General features: G+C 37.9%; 1 protein-coding gene across 6 annotated transcripts in view; it reads right to left on the bottom strand.

Annotated features, from left to right (window-relative positions):
- The window catches only part of RBMS1 (RNA binding motif single stranded interacting protein 1), a 218,371-nt gene that overhangs the window by 136,000 nt on the left and 66,390 nt on the right, over positions 1-15,981 (bottom strand). Inside the window, exons 1-2 of one of the 6 annotated variants that reach the window (XM_060626854.3) lie at positions 4,449-4,467; positions 3,454-3,535 (exon numbers count right to left, since the gene is read on the bottom strand). The exons of the other annotated variants lie outside the window; for them this stretch is intronic. The gene's annotated coding sequence lies outside the window, so the exon portion shown is untranslated. Of the gene's footprint in view, positions 1-3,453; positions 3,536-4,448; positions 4,468-15,981 lie in introns of those variants that run through there. 6 annotated transcript variants of the gene reach the window in all.

Below are 15,981 nucleotides of genomic sequence, written 5' to 3'. Positions count from 1 at the left end.
TAGTAAGCAGCAAGCAAGTGTTAAAATCTAGATCTGGCTAGGGTTAAAAGACTTCATCCTGTGCTCCTTTAACTCTATAATGCTGTATCTCCACAAAGCCTTATAAGTAATGTTCCAGTTCCCAGGTGAGTACTTGTAACCCCTACAGCACCCGAATTGCTCTACACTAATAATGCAAGGCATTAAGTGGTAAGCATCAGCCAAGTGGTCTAGACAAGTATGTGCTATGGGAGTCCGCCAGAGAGAAAGATCAATACAGGATACATAACATGGGTGTGGGAAGCTCAGATGTATAAATGTTTTGTTTGAGGGACATTTAGAAAGAAGCACTATGCAGATGGTCTGAAAAACAGAACTTGAGATAGACAGCTTGTATGAGAGAAGATGCAGATTTGGGGCAATCGCTGCTGAAATCATTGCTAATCGATGAACTCCCTGAAGGGAGCAGATGACAAACGATCAAAAGGCTAGGGAACCCCCTCATTCCAACACGCACATTACTGAGCCCCACAGCAGAGAGGAGCCTTTGAATGAAATTACTACAAAGAAAGTATAGTGAAGAAGCTAAGCTTTGCAAGAAATAAAAAAATGGGGACAGAGAAGATGTCCAATGAGGTAAGAAAGAACACCTCTATCAACAAAAGAATAGATTTATAATAGATTCTATCCCTATATCACTGCTTAAAGCACTTCAGGCACCTTTTTTTATTTGGATCACATTAAAAACAGAAAGGAATTGAGGGAAAATTCACCCAACATTATTTCAAATTACAATCTTTAATGAATAAAATATAACCACATGGTATTGGTTAGCATAAGCAGTTCACACTAAAAAATTATTTACATTTGAGAGTCTCTAGGTTTAAAAGCTCAAAAGCCTCTGGCTCCCAGCAAAAGAGAAAAAAAAAAAAAAAAGAAAGAAAAAATATGAGGTCAGCAGATTCTTTAAATTTCTTTTCTTTCCTGGTACAAAATGGAGTTGATAAAGTACCCAATTTCTAAAGTAGCTGCAATATTTTCTATAATTTACTATTTTGCTTTTTAAAAACCTATGATTCTTATTCTAGATTTAAAGCCTCCCTAGACATACATAAAATCATATGTATATAAAAATGAAACCACTCTAATAAAATAAAACTATAGCTCTACAGCTATAATCCTAGAAGGTATACAGAACAACATAAACATAGCCTGATGAGTCTGACCACAAGCAATAACCTGACGATCCTTAAATCTGTTCTGGGGAACAAAACAGAGCAGTCCTTGCCCTACTACTGCTTCTCTGCATGGACTAATAAATAATACCTGTCATTTATTGAGTGACTACTATATTCCTGGCACTCTCTCAGCATGTCCTCTGCCCCATCTCTCTGTAACACACACGCAAACACACACACACACACACACACACACACACACACACACACACACACACAGAATCATGAAGAAAGAATGATTACCCCACTTTACTGAAGAAAAAAAATGGAAGTACTGAAGCTTAGAGGTTTAAGTAACTTTCCCAAGGCCACAGATCAAATACATAATGGAACTGAGGTTTGAACTCAGGTTTCTTTGACTCCAAAGTCCTCTGCCTCCAACAATACTAATGATGGTTATTAGCTAAGGATCAAGTGCAAACCCCATACGGGAAAACTTAAGAGCCCACACCTCAGCGTATATTGAGGCTTCTGCAATTACCATCTATGTGACCTTGTGCAAGTCACTTAAAAAAAGCTATGGAAAAGCATAAGAGACTCTTAAAAACTGAGAACAAACTGAGGGTTGAGGGGGGGTGGGAGGAGGAGGGTGGGTGATGGGTATTGAGGAGGGCAGCTTTTGGGATGAGCCCAACACCTTTTGGGTGTTGTATGGAAACCAACTTGACAATAAATTTCACATATTGAAAATAAATAAAAAAATAAATTAAAAAAATAAAAAAATAAAAAAGGCTATGGAGGGGCGCCTGGGTGGGCTCAGTCAGTTAAGTGTCTGACTCCTTATTTCGGCTCAGGTCATGATATCTGGGTTTGTGACTTCAAGCCCCGAGACCCGTGTTGGGCTCTGTGCTGACAGTGCAGAGCCCACGAGGAATTCTCTCTCTCTTCTTCTCTCTCTGCCCTCCCCTGCACGTGCACGCTTTCTCTCTCTCGAAATGAATAAATAAACTTTAAAAAGAGGCTATGGAATAATGTTGAGTTTTCATTCAGTTAAATATGTAGGCAAGCTTTTCAGTATTAGAATATACAGTAAATGGTACAGACACATACTCTGACATAAACTAGCTCCTAAATCTCTTTTAACTGATGATTACTGGGGCACCTGGGTGGCTCAGTCGGTTAAGTGGCCGACTTCAGCTCAGGTCATGATCTCGTGGTCTGTGGGTTCGAGCCCCACATCGGGCTCTGTGCTGACAGCTCAGAGCCTGGAGCCTGCTTCAGATTCTGTGTCTCCCTCTCTCTCTGCCCCTCACCCCCAGTCTCTCTCTCAAAAACAAACATGAAAAAAATCAAACTGATGGTTACTAAGATGTAACTCCTCTCTTGAACCAGTTTTATTTTCTGGGATAGTTGGTAGGAAGGAGTTGGAAGAGATACAGGAAGAACTATCTTCCAGAAGCTAGGATGGTATTTAGGTGGAAGGCACTTCCGGAAACCTGCACTGGAACTGAAAACAAACTTTCCCTTGAAAAGTAGTGGGAGACAATATTAGTGATTAGTTTCATTGTGGGATTCATAGATGCTTCTAGGTCAGCTAAAATCCTCATCACCATTTAGGACCTTCCTCTCTATGGAGAAACATCCTGCAAATCTGAAGCAAATCGTACATTAAAAAACTTTTGGATATAATCTGTTCATAAATTAGTTACTGCCTTGCTCTTATAGAATAGTTTAAAAATTCAAAGCTTACTCATATTTCAGGAATAATGGTTCTCTGTGAGTTAGATTTCTTTCCAAAGTTTTTCTATAAAAATAGGTATATGTGTGGGGGTGGGGGGGGTGGCGCGCCTAGGTGGCTCAGTGGGTTAAGCATCTGACTTTGCCTCAGGTCATGATCTCAGGGTTTGTGAGCTGGGAGTCCTGCATTGGGCTGTCCCTCTCTCTCTGCCCCTCCCCCATGTGTGCACGTGCTCTCTCTCTCTCTCTCTCTCTCTTTCAAAAATAAACATTTAAAAGTTTCTTTAAAAAAACAGGTATATGGGTTCTTATTCTTTTCAAAAAAAATACAATCTGGGACCCCTGTCCCAGGGGGTTATACAAATTAAAGGTTATACAAATTAAAAATTTGTATAGGTTTGAAGGTTATACAAATTAAAAACTAAGGATTTTTGTTTTATTTTGTACTACATTGAATTTGCATCAAATTCTATAACAAAATAAAGGAGAGTCAACTATTTGGAAAACCAGGACAAAGAGCTCTGTTCATTTACTGTGGATTACTGTTTTCCTAAATTACCTGGATGGATGCCTCAATCCTCTATATTCTTGCACTGTGGAAATGTAGAATTGGGGCTATTATTCTCCATTCTATAGCAAGCCTATAAGAAAACAAGTGTTTGTTTTCAGAATACTTCAATTCAATGAACTGTCCATGAATTATAGTAAAACATACAAATTATGAAGGATATTAGGTGATCTCTGAAGTTACAGTTTTCCTAAAGAGATGTAAGTTAACATAGTCATTTATTGTATGCCAGCAAACTATGGCCAAGGCAAAGCGCTGAGGCGAGGAAGGGAGAGGCTTCTGTGCTGTGGAAACAGCAATCACATCCACCTCTTGCTACTTGAGAAGAGACAGAAAGGACTTAGGGTATCAACAGAATTTGTAGAAGTAGGGCCAAAAAAAAATCTCTAAATAATGAAAAACAAAGTTTGAACCTGGAATGACCATATCCTTTTCATAAGTAAAAATCAACTGTTGAAATGACAACTTGGAGTACAGAGTGAACAACTGTACATGGGACAAACAAAATCCTTATGTAAGCTCAGATTCACAAAAGGTTATCCTAAGACTTCCCCAAATGTCTGGGGGACACAACCAATGTTCATCCAAAACCTGGGATCCATAGCGCAAATGAGGTTTTCAAGCCTTTAAAACACAGAAGAAAAAAACCCAATGAAACAATTTCCTTTCTCCTCTGTTGCTAAGATTACCATTAAACTATGTCTAGAGGATGAGAGGACAATTAATTATGTCCAAATGGAGATGCTGAAAAGCTTTTCATTCTCCACTGAATTATAAATGTAAAGGTTCAAATAAGAAAATAAAGAATTAGAAATGAATTTCTATTCAGTTGAATGTGTACGATGGCAAACTTTTCAACATTAGAGTATTTCGTTAAAAGTTCTGGAAGGGCTACATACAGAGCTTATAAAAATTCCCCACCCTAAGTGTCCTTAAGAATGACTAGTTCTGGGTTATCTAATACATGGGGCAAACTGATGACAAACCTGTCACAAATTGATACTCCCCAAGCGAAGAGAAGGCGAATGAGGAAATTCTGATGTTGTCAGGACAATATGACTGATCATGACATCAGCAATTCCTAATTCCAAGCTATAAAGAACACTCCCAGAATGCTGACAACATATTAAATGGATCCTCCCAGAACCACCCTCCTTTCAGCTTCCCACCTAATACTTGATCTCATGGCAAATACGATAATGTTTCAACTAAAGGATTATTAATTTTTAAAATCATGTTAGATTCTTCTAAGCTGGAGGAAGCAGATAACTTCTGAAGACATTTTGCAAATTCGTTTTATATATATATATATACACACACATACACACACACACACACATACACACACAATTTATATAATATTTTATATATGTACAAATTTATTTAACACTTAAAGAAAAAATGAATATATAAAAATGTTACAATTTACAAAATGCTTTATTGTATGTAACCATATTAAAATCTCAGGGAAGGAGGCAGGGCAGGCATTCTCTACTTTTTTTGAACAGGTGAGACAGCCTCAACTAGGTTAAACAACATGCCCTAGCTCATGAAGCCTGGAAATGTAGAATCTCAAGGTAGGAAAGGATTATTAAGGGTCAGTCCCTGTGCCTGGCATATAATAATCATTCAATAAATATTGCAATAATGGAAGGAATTCTACGGTCTCTTCTTGGACATCCTGACCAATAATAAACTCATTCCATCTACCCATATTTAGCCATATCTATTACAAAGTTCTATGTTTCATGGCCTCCAAATCTGAACCTATCCCAGGACAATGTCTTCTATAAGATGGTATAGTGTTTTTTCTCTGTGTTCCACACTTCCCTACCCATAAAAGTGAGGGCAGAGTCATCTTACTTTGAGCTTTAAAAGTCTTATAAGATGACTTAAAGAGTCTGTAAATTTCTGATGAGTTTCTTAACCCACTGTCCTGTATATAGTAGGTTTTGTTGGAGTCACGAATGGATGAGGCAAGTCAGCCTTCTTATACACACACATACACAAGTAGCACAAATAATGATTTTCAACCATTTTTCAAAACCATGATTATCTGAAGTTAGAAAGAGCTGAATGTGAAAAAGGGAGTGATCAAATCTTTAAAAAAATTTTTTTAATGTTTACTTATTTGGAGGGGGTGGGGCAGAGACGGAGACACAGAATCTGAAGCAGGCTCCAGGCTCTGAGCTGTCAGCACAGAGACTGACACAGCACTGCAACTCATGAACCATGAAATCATGACCTGAGCCGAAGTCAGATTCTTAACCAACTAGCTAGCTACCCAGGTGCCCCTAGAGTGATCAAATCTTAAAGAATAAGTTTTATATGGGCACCTGGGTGGTGCAGTCAGTTAAGCATCCAATTCTTGATTTCGGCTCAGGTCATGATCTTACGGTTCATGGGATTGAGCCCCGTGTTGGGCTCTATGCTGATTGTGCTATGCCTGCTTGGGATTCTCTTTCTCCTCTCTCTCTCCCCATCACCCACTCTCTCTCTTTCTCTCTAAATAAACATTTTAAAAAAAGAATAAGCTTTACAAATTATGATTAAACACGATGAATTTTCATCCTAATTTTTAGATCACTTGGGATTATAAAAGGGGTTGTAATAAATGGTGCATTTTGCATTTGTGTGTGACTTATTAAGGAAATAGAAGTCCATAACCAAATGGTTTCTTTTGACCTAAACTGTTACTGTCAGAATAAATCTTTTTGCTTTACTTCTTGGGGAAGAGAAAGGTCCTACTCATCTCTCTCAGATCAGTGTCCTCGAAATATTTGGATATAAACAGTATAGCGTGCAATCTAAGATGCAACTGATTGTAAGATGCTTGATAATTACATGTCAACATTTGAAAAAAAATGGACAACAGTAATTATAAGACATCATAAATTATAAGATGGATCCTGACTTCAGAGACGTTGAAATGTGAAAAAGGCGAGTCTTAGACTCTGTAGAGATGGCATACAGGTACATGAACACAATGCATGCGCATGTTCTTTTTATTCATAGCCTAGACTGGAGAAATCTATTTTTTCAAACACTCATTTTTAACCTTCGTAAGAACACAGAGCTACTAAGAGGTTACAAGTCAATGACGAACAGACTCCGTTCTTCCAAGGCGATCTGACAGTATGTCTTACAAGCGGTGAGCACAGTCTCCCAGTGTCAGAATGAGAAACTTTACCCTTATCTCACAAAGGCATCCATTACAAAAGAACAAACTCAACTGTCTGCTCCTCTCCTCAGCCATCTCCCTACAATCATTTCAAATTACGCCCACAGTGTTTTATACCATGCATTTATGTAATAAGAAAGGGTAAATGGAGATGAACCTCAATCTGTAGATATTTACCAGATTTCTCCATTCCACACTTCTTGCTATTGGTGGTGCTTTAGAGTTGTCAGTTGCAAACAGGACTTCAGACCATTCATCCTGGACTGTTACGTCTTTATCAGGTTTTACTCACACAGATGTATACAGAGACATACACACACATTCCCAAGATTAGGCATCAGTACAGTTTTGGCACACGGCATCAATTCGAACCTATGTGTCTTACAAACGGATTTCCATCTTTTTGCAGGACCTGGAGTGCCAGTTCTCAGTCTTCTTCGGGTTTCAGATCGGAAAAGTAATTTTTATGTGAATCAGGTAAGTCAATAACCTATAGTCTGGACCAACCTACAGTCTCCATAAGCTTGGGAACCACCTATGAATTTCACTTATCTGTAATGTTTCCCTTGTAGTAAGAGAAAACTGTAATTGATTTCACAATGAAAATCATCTTATAGGAATTATTAACACATCAAACTGCTAGTATATCCTAAGCCCCTAACTCGGGGCCTAGAACATATCAGGCATTCAAATATTGGTTCAATGAGTGTATGAATGAATCAATGAATGAATGAATAATGTCTTCAAATGCAGGTAAGTCCTATTCGAACAGACACTATAATTTCATAAAAGTCCAACCACCTTATATTTTTGAGACATGTTAATTCAATGACAAATTATAAATTCTAATTTATCAGCCAAACTTCTTAAGTATTAGAGAATATCATTCCAGAATCTGTAATTCATGATCTCTTGAGTGATTTGAAAATATATGCTATTTTAGGGCCTCTTTAAAGAAGTCTTAGAATTAACTTAAGCAATACTGAGAAGTATATCAGGTTACAAAATATTGCAACTCACTGAAGAAACTGATTTCCCCTGTTTCTACATCTCTCTGCCCCCTTTATTTAAAAACTCATAATTTAAGTTTTTGATGATTACCAAATTTTTTAAAAAATTTTATTTTAATGTCTATTTTTTAGAGAGAGAGAGAGAGAGAGAGAGACAGAGAGAGACAAAGCACAAGTGGGGGAGGGGCAGAGAAAGAGGGAGACACAGAATCTGAAACAAGCTCCAGCTCTGAGCTGTCAGCACAGAGACTGACGTGGGGCTCGAACTGACAAACTATAAGATCATGACCTGAGCCAAAGTCGGGCGCTTAACCGACTGAGCCACCCAGGCACCCCTGATTACCAGATTTTTTTTTAAAAGTAGGTGTACAGGCTCTTGTAATGGAATATCATGTGATTCTTTTCATTGTGTCACACAACAGTTTTAATAGTTCTATCAGTACCTAAGAATGGACAAATTGTTGATAATTGTTGAAGCTAATGTTTCTACTTTAAAGTAGGTTTGGGGGCGCCTGGGTGGCTCAGTCGGTTAAGCGGCCGACTTCGGCTCAGGTCATGATCTCGCAGTCCGTGAGTTTGAGCCCCACGTCGGGCTCTGTGCGGACAGCTCAGAGCCTGGAGCCTGTTTCATATTCTGTGTCTCCCTCTCTCTGACCCTCCCCCGTTCATGCTCTGTCTCTCTCTGTCTCAAAAATAAATAAACGTTAAAGTAGGTTTGAAAATTCCCATAACCAGAGTATTTTTGGGTGATATCAGTGTATTAAAAGCCTGTGAGGTTGATTTTCAGAGGATCCAGAAACCAAAGCAAATGGATTTTGGGAGCTCCAACACCCTACAAAGGACTTTTAAATAACTATTTTATCCACCCATTTTTACCCTTTCCTCCATGAATCTCTCCTAAAAAAGAAAAAACATTCAAAAGTTGAGATATGAGACTAAATCTAGATGGTACAAAGGTAATAGTGAATCTGTTAGAAAAATACTACAAATCCAAGTGATTAAACAGGTAAGATTCAGCCAGTTTCTACACTTGACAGTGAGAACCCATGATTTCTAAATTAGCAGCATTTCTTCGGTTCTTACTGACTCTTCTTTTTTTGTATCTTTTATCTATTAGTTTCCTCAAGCTAGAAATGCTGGGATGTCTTCTGTTTCTCCCCCTGACTGGTCCCTATTAATTCCAAATTGTTACATATATTACTTCCAAATATCTTCTTTATGACCCCTCTGGTCCTCTCTTTCTACTTCCTAAAATCTCCACATCCAATGCAAATTTCTGAACATCACTTATAAAGCACTCTACTTCCAACTCCTCTCCGCCTTTACCTCTCTTCCAATAACTGTTTGTGTTTTGGCTGCCCACGAACTCACTCTGTTCTGGTTCTGAGTTTTGCCAGGAAATAGCCTCTGTTTTTCCATCAGCCAAACCACATTCATCCCTCCCTGTTTACTCTGTTGAAATCACAGCTCATGGTTCCCCCTCTGAGTTTTTCCTACTCTCATTTATTTTCCAAGATCTCTCACTATATTTTCTAACGACCGTAGTAATGCCTGAATTAGGTCAACTTAGTGTCTTTACATTATAAACTCCTCAGCTGATGAAACTATGGCCAAGATGTGCCATGTCCTCTCCACTATTTACTATACTGAAAGGCATTTTCGGAGAGCTCAGCAAGTCCTTACTGACCTGGCTTCACCATAAGTCAGCTGTTCTCAGCGTCTTTTCTAGTCCAGCACACCTGAAGAATGCTATATATACTCCCATCAGTCACTGTGTCTTACTCTGCACAATTCAGAGTCAGAAATGATGAGGACACACACTCCCATCCTTATCTGAACAGCGTTGTTATAAAGAATGAAACAGAGAGTGGTTACAGGAACCCAGAAAAGATAACCATTTAACTTCAGCACTCGTGTGCTCATGTGCGTGCATTCGCTTACTCTCTCCCTTTATTCCCCTCCCTCCCTCTCTGCCTCTCTACCTCCCCCGCTTTGTGTCTGTCTGTCTCTGTTTCTCTCTACATACACATGATATATAACAGATGTATCTATATACAAATATAACAATACATATAACAATTTATATAGAGATATATAAATATCAATATAATAGATACACCTATAACATACTATACATATAAAGTTTTGCTATGAAAAGAAAGAAGCCTTCCTATAAAGTGTATGAAAATTACAGCCTCTTGACCTAAGAAGGCTTAGAGATGACTGTTTTCTCAAGTGAGCTTATGTTTATTAAAACCCAAAATGGTACCAAAATATGTTTTAGAATGATTAGAGCAGCTGGGAAGGACTTTCCCCTGATGACACAATTTTCCTTGAAACTCCAGTGGCTGATTCCTCTGACTTCCCACACCAAGAGGCACCTGCCTCTTCCTTGCTCCTCTTCAGTGCAAAACAGCACAGCCCTCAAAATGCACTCCATCTCCATCTATCACCTATAGGCTGCCATTGCCACTTATAATATGGAGTAGTGGACAGGCATTCACTTTCAATAAAAATTACCACGTTCAAAAGATCATTCTACCACTTGCTAGTTTAGCAATCTTCATCTCAATCTAACTGTAAAAAGGGAAAAGGTAACAGTATCTCCTTTACAGTTTTGGGAAGAAGCAAGTAAGACACATCAGTTTGTTAAATTACAAAGACTAGTTATCATTTACTTACCTTCAGAGAATTTAGCACATAACTAAGAGCTTTTTGTAGGTGATACCACATCCTCTAAAACCCCAACCTCACAGATCCTTGAACTCCACTCCAGCCACACCTACCTATCCACTTTGCCTCAAGGACTAATGTCATTGCATGGCATCAAGGTCTGAAATTACCATTCTTCCATCTATCCTGTACTCTTAATAGAAAAATAATAGTATTAGATAACACTGTTTGAGTGCACAATGTGCCAAACATTGTTATTAGTATTTTACAGGCATTGTTTCTTTACTGTCCATAACACCTGTATTTCTTAAATCCCAGATGTAGAAACTTCAGCTTCCTCTTCATTCTGTTTATGCTCCCATTCCTCTGCTTTATCATGTCACTCCTGTTACCAACAGCACCCCTTCCCCACACTTCACGTACTTGCAACCAATCTAGATCCCCAAATCAGGTATCCCAAGTTTGTTATTTCTAGTACCCAGTATCCACAGCCCTTTTAATCTTTCAGATGAACACTTTAACCATCAGATTTTTCTATTCCTTCTCCTGAGTTGCTAACAACTACAAATCATAACTACGCCTATAGGCTTCATTAATAATTCACTAGCATTCATTTTACTCATTTCCAAGGGGCTCCCTACCCCTTCTCACAGAGAATTAATCCCAAACCTTTTCTTTCTTTCCCTCAAACTCTCAATCTCACTCTTCATTGCCAAATGATAAGGTAGAGATCATTTAACATTATTTGCGTGAACTTCCCTCGTTCCTTCTCCAGTGTGCGTGCGTGTGTGTGTGTGTGTGTGTGTGTGTCCTTGATTTCAAATGAATTTCCTTATTACCTGCTCTCCCCATCACCCTCACCTGTCTCTCCAACTCAATTTCTGTAATGGTTTGCCCTTTCTTTCTTTCTTTCTTTCTCTCTTTAATTTTTGGTGGGCTACTTAATGTTTATTTCACTATAAAAGTAATATATTAATATATTTTTCTTTTAGAAAGAAGAACAGTGCATGCAATGGCTTCTTTTCCCTGTAAAGTAACTTGCTTGTGCCTTCTTTACCTTAAAAAAAGAGAAATGCTTCCTTGGTTAAGCTGTTTTATTCCTTCTCTCTTTCATTGCCAGAGTTCTCTGAAGACTGTTCATCAGTGGATGTTTGTTTGTTTTCACTTCCCATTCTAGTTACGGACTACGGTAATTTGGCTCATGCCCCCCACTACTCACCCACCATCACCTCTTCATCCTCTTATCCAACGTGATTTAGTTCTGTCACCCATCTTCAAGGAATTCCAAGATGTCACCCCTTTTGGTCATCCTCCTTGGTCCTATCTGTTACCTTGCTCTAGATTTTTTTCCATATACAAGTTTACTCACAACTAGCGCTCCAGTAATCACTCTGGACAAAGGAGTCCACATCTAGAAATCCAATCTTAGCTTTTCTCTAGGGATCCAGACCCATGGTTCAGACTTCCTTGAGCCTCTATTTCCCCTAGTCAGCATTCACTGCTTTAATCTGGTGTCACTACTGAAATCAATATGCTCCCTTCTATGGCCACTTGTGCTGTACTTTGATTATATCTGTGTGTTTCGCTGGAAAGCAAGCTTGTCAAGAGCTAGGGGTCTATCTTAATGCCTTGCACACAGTTGCAACTCTATAAACAAAACTTATTTTAAATGTATTGACTTATGAATCTAGGAAAAAGTACCGTTTTCATAAAATTAAAGAGAACATTTTCTTCATATGTATGTAGCACTTTTTATTATTTATTTTGTTTTTGTTTTGTTTTCACACAGAAAACTTTCAGAATCTGAAAAGCACCTTTACCCTAAGGAGGGAAAATACTCAAATGCATTTGAGAATGCTGATTGTTTCCAAAATGCAGTGGGGATGGAAGCCCCATTAACTGACAACTTTGGATATTCATGCTCTAGGAAAAGATAGCTGAGCAACTAAATTTTAACATGCTTTAACCCAACATTTAGTTGAAAACTTTTAAATAAAAAGAAAAATTACACATTTGGGTCTAATTATATTTGCTGTCCACTTATAAACTATCATTTAAATGGCAGAAACTAGCAACGATTTTATTTACGGAAGGAACTTCAAAACCATTCTTTCCTATTTAAAAAGAAAAAAAAGCAAGCAAAGGAGGGAAGAATTGAGAACTCCTTCCTGGTGTTTACTGTGGTACCCTGAGCAACCAAAAGTTAAAAGATGAGTAGCTATAGGTAGGCATGGGATTTTAAAAACTGTCATAAAAGGGATGGTTGTGTTAAGGCAATAGGGAATTGAAAATCTATCTATTCACAGACAATTAAGATTAAGATCTGAAGCTCCCAATTATCTCCATTTCAAAAAGTTAGGCATTTAGCTACCTAAATGGGGCAACACAGAAGTAAGGGAATTTAAAGTATCTTTTATAAATAAACAAACATTGAAAAAACACCGGCGGGGGTGGGGGGGGTGGGGGGGGGTGCTGGGTGGCTCAGTTGGTTAAGCATCCAACTTTGGCACAGGTCATGATCTCACCCACATTGGGCTCTGCGCTGACAGCTCAGAGCCTGGAGCCTGCTTTGGATTGTGTCTCCCTCTCTCTACCCCTCCCCTACTTGAGCTCACGCACTCTCTCTCTCTCTCTCTCTGTCTCTCTGTCTCTCTGTCTCAAAAATAAATAAATAAATATTTTAAAAATAAAGTATCTTTTAATGTGATAGTCTGGACTCTCAAGTTTAAACATATAAAATCCTTCAGTGCCTCTGTAAACAAGTAATTTTTTACTATTATTACAGTGAATATTTTTTGAGCCAAAGGTCTCTTAAAATTTTCAAAATATCTTAGGGCACCTGGGTGGCTCAGTCAGTTAAGCATCCAACTTCGGCTCAAGTCATAATCTCGCGGTTTGGTTCATGAGTTAGAGTCCTGTGTTGGGCTCTGTGCTGACAGCCTGGAGCCTGGAGCCTGATTCGGATTCTATGTCTCCCTCTCACTGCCCCTCCCCTGTTCGTGTTCTATCTCTGTTTCTTAAAAATAAATAAACATTAAAAAAAATTTTTTTTTTTTTCAAAAAATCTTTCCCCTTCCAGCTGCCTTTTAGTTATTTGGTATATTGTTAGCTCATTACGATGAGTTACTCTTTAAATCTAATGATGTTCTTCGTCTGTTCATTCAGAGAGAATATATACAGGGAGCCAACCATAGTCCAACTGCGGGGTGCTGGGCCTACGGAGGAAGGCCATGAAGTCGCTGGGGGCCGTGACTAAGCTGAAGTTGGCAGGATGCAGAAACAATGAGACAGAAGAATAGTGACTCACAGGGCAGGGGTTTTCAGCAACACTGAGACTCACAGGAGTGGAGGAATGAGATGCTGGCAAGAAGCAAAATAGCCAGACACAGAAACCAGCTGACAGAAATGGTGGAATTTGAAGAGGAAAACTTTAAACCTGCTGTTCTTGAATTTGTGCCTTGAACTGAGAGCGGTCATCCAGTTGGTCTCCATGAGGCCATAGCTACTATGGTTCCTGCCCTTCCTGAGGCCTAGGAAGGCAGATTTCCAGGGTTCACGTGAGGTCTGGTCTCAGAGCTGAGATTCTGATGCCCTTACGTATTCTCAGAACCATCACAACCCTATTACTTAACACAAACAATAGTGGGTCTCTATTACTTGCAATCAAAAGCATCTTAGTAAACGAACACAAACAACATAGTTGTATAAGAAATTGCTTCTTGGAAGTTACCACTTAGCAATATCAAGTCATTTCAAGAGGGAAATAATATGATGTCAGGCAGTACCAGCTGCTTATTAAATTACTAAATTATTTCCACTTTCTTTCAAATCATTTATTACTAATGAAATTGCCCTAATTTTACCTGTATGATCAGCACGTATCACATTCATCTTTCTTATCATCCCAATTAAAGTGTTGCCTGGTGTCCAAAAAACAAAACAAAACAAAACAAAAAAAACAAAACAAAACAAAACCAAAAAACCAAAAAAACCCCAGAAAATCTGAGTTATCTCAAATTCTGTAAAAGAATTTTACACCCCTCCAGCCCCCCCAAAACCCACATACAAATTAGACTAACCTTCATCAAACTTAAAATATGTCTTCAATGTTTATATATTTCAGTGTCTCAAGAGATAATGTTATTTGCTACAAATTCTTCTAAAAAGTGTATGTACTATGTATTGTTTAAGTAAGTCCGTCTTGGAGATTCTATTTTGGTTTTAAATCTATGTTTTAAATCAAAGGAGACATCTTTTTGCTATTAAAAGCCAACAGATTTTTGATAAGATGGTCTTAAGGGTTGTGTTATATTTTGGGAATGAGCACTTCCTTTCCATATTTCTGCTGCCGCCTCATTCCCTGGTGACTTCTAAACAACCTAGGGTCACAGTGGCCTCTCTTTAATTAGTATCTCACTAGAGGGAGGGGAGCATGTCCAGAGGAAGAGAATGCACAAAAACATTATAAACAAAGGTCTTCAAGGCAACTTAGTGATTTTGTCAGGGAATGAAAACAGCCTAGTTCCTTCTCTGTTACCAAAGTGGGAAATGGTTTTGATTCCTACAAATTGAGAAGTCTAGAATTTTTATATATGCTTATTTGTTAATTCTAGCTTAATGTGTTAGACTTTATCTCTACTTTGACGGTCTTGATTGAAACCTATACATTCGTGGTTTAGACAGCAAAAGAGTGATCTGTGACATAAACAACTGACTCAAGTAAAAACTTTCCATTTAAGGCATGATTCTATTTGGGTTTAGCAATATCCAAGTTATATTCACACAACATTATCTTTTTAAAAAAAATAGAAAAAATTAAAAAAATTAAAAAGTACATTATTTAAGAGAATAAAAGTCAGTAATATCTATCCAAAAGATACTTTTAAATGGATATTAAATATCTAAAGCTGTATCTCTCCTATTTATGTGTGATCAATTAATCTTATAAGTCAGGAACAAAGATTCTATTTAAATTAGGCTTCATGAAACAAATGAATGAATGAAACTGAATCAAAAATAAATTTGGCCTGAAACTCATGAAAAACACAATTTAAAAATTCTGAAAAGCCTAAATATGTACATATGTACGTATATGTACGTATATCGACATCTCTATCTATCTATATATATGAGTGTGTGTAGACACATAGGTAAAGATTCCATATAACATAATCCTACAAGGAAATTATATTTTCAAGATACTAAAGGGTAAAGTTTTTGAAAATTAATATGGTTATGTGTATGAAGAGGCAATGCTTTTAAATTATTAAATTTTCAGTTAAAAACACGGACTCTGATTAATGGTTTCTATTGGGTACCGTTTACAAGAAATCACCTCAGCGGGGTGCCCGTGTCCAGTTTCATAATCACATAGTACACTCGCCCTACAGGATTATGTTCCAGGCAAGTTCGCATGTTAAGTTGAATTTCATTCTCTTCAGGAAGTGACTTTTACTCAAGATTGAATACAGCTGTTAGCACAGACCACTGTTCCAAAAACACTTCTATGAGAACTGGAAGAAAACACTACTTTAAGAATTGCAAATTCACTTTCATTATTCCAAATCTGTGCAACTAAATGGGAGGAGAATCTTTGGTCTCTGTTAGTTAAATTAGGTTTTCATAAATATTCAAAGGAAAACATGCAGGGTGGTT

The sequence above is a fragment of the Panthera onca genome, chromosome C1 (genome assembly GCF_046562875.1).
Source record: "Panthera onca isolate mPanOnc1 chromosome C1, mPanOnc1 haplotype 2, whole genome shotgun sequence".
Lineage (NCBI taxonomy): Eukaryota > Metazoa > Chordata > Mammalia > Carnivora > Felidae > Panthera > Panthera onca.
Note: the sequence above shows the minus strand (reverse complement) of the source record. Positions and strands in the feature narration are given on the sequence as shown.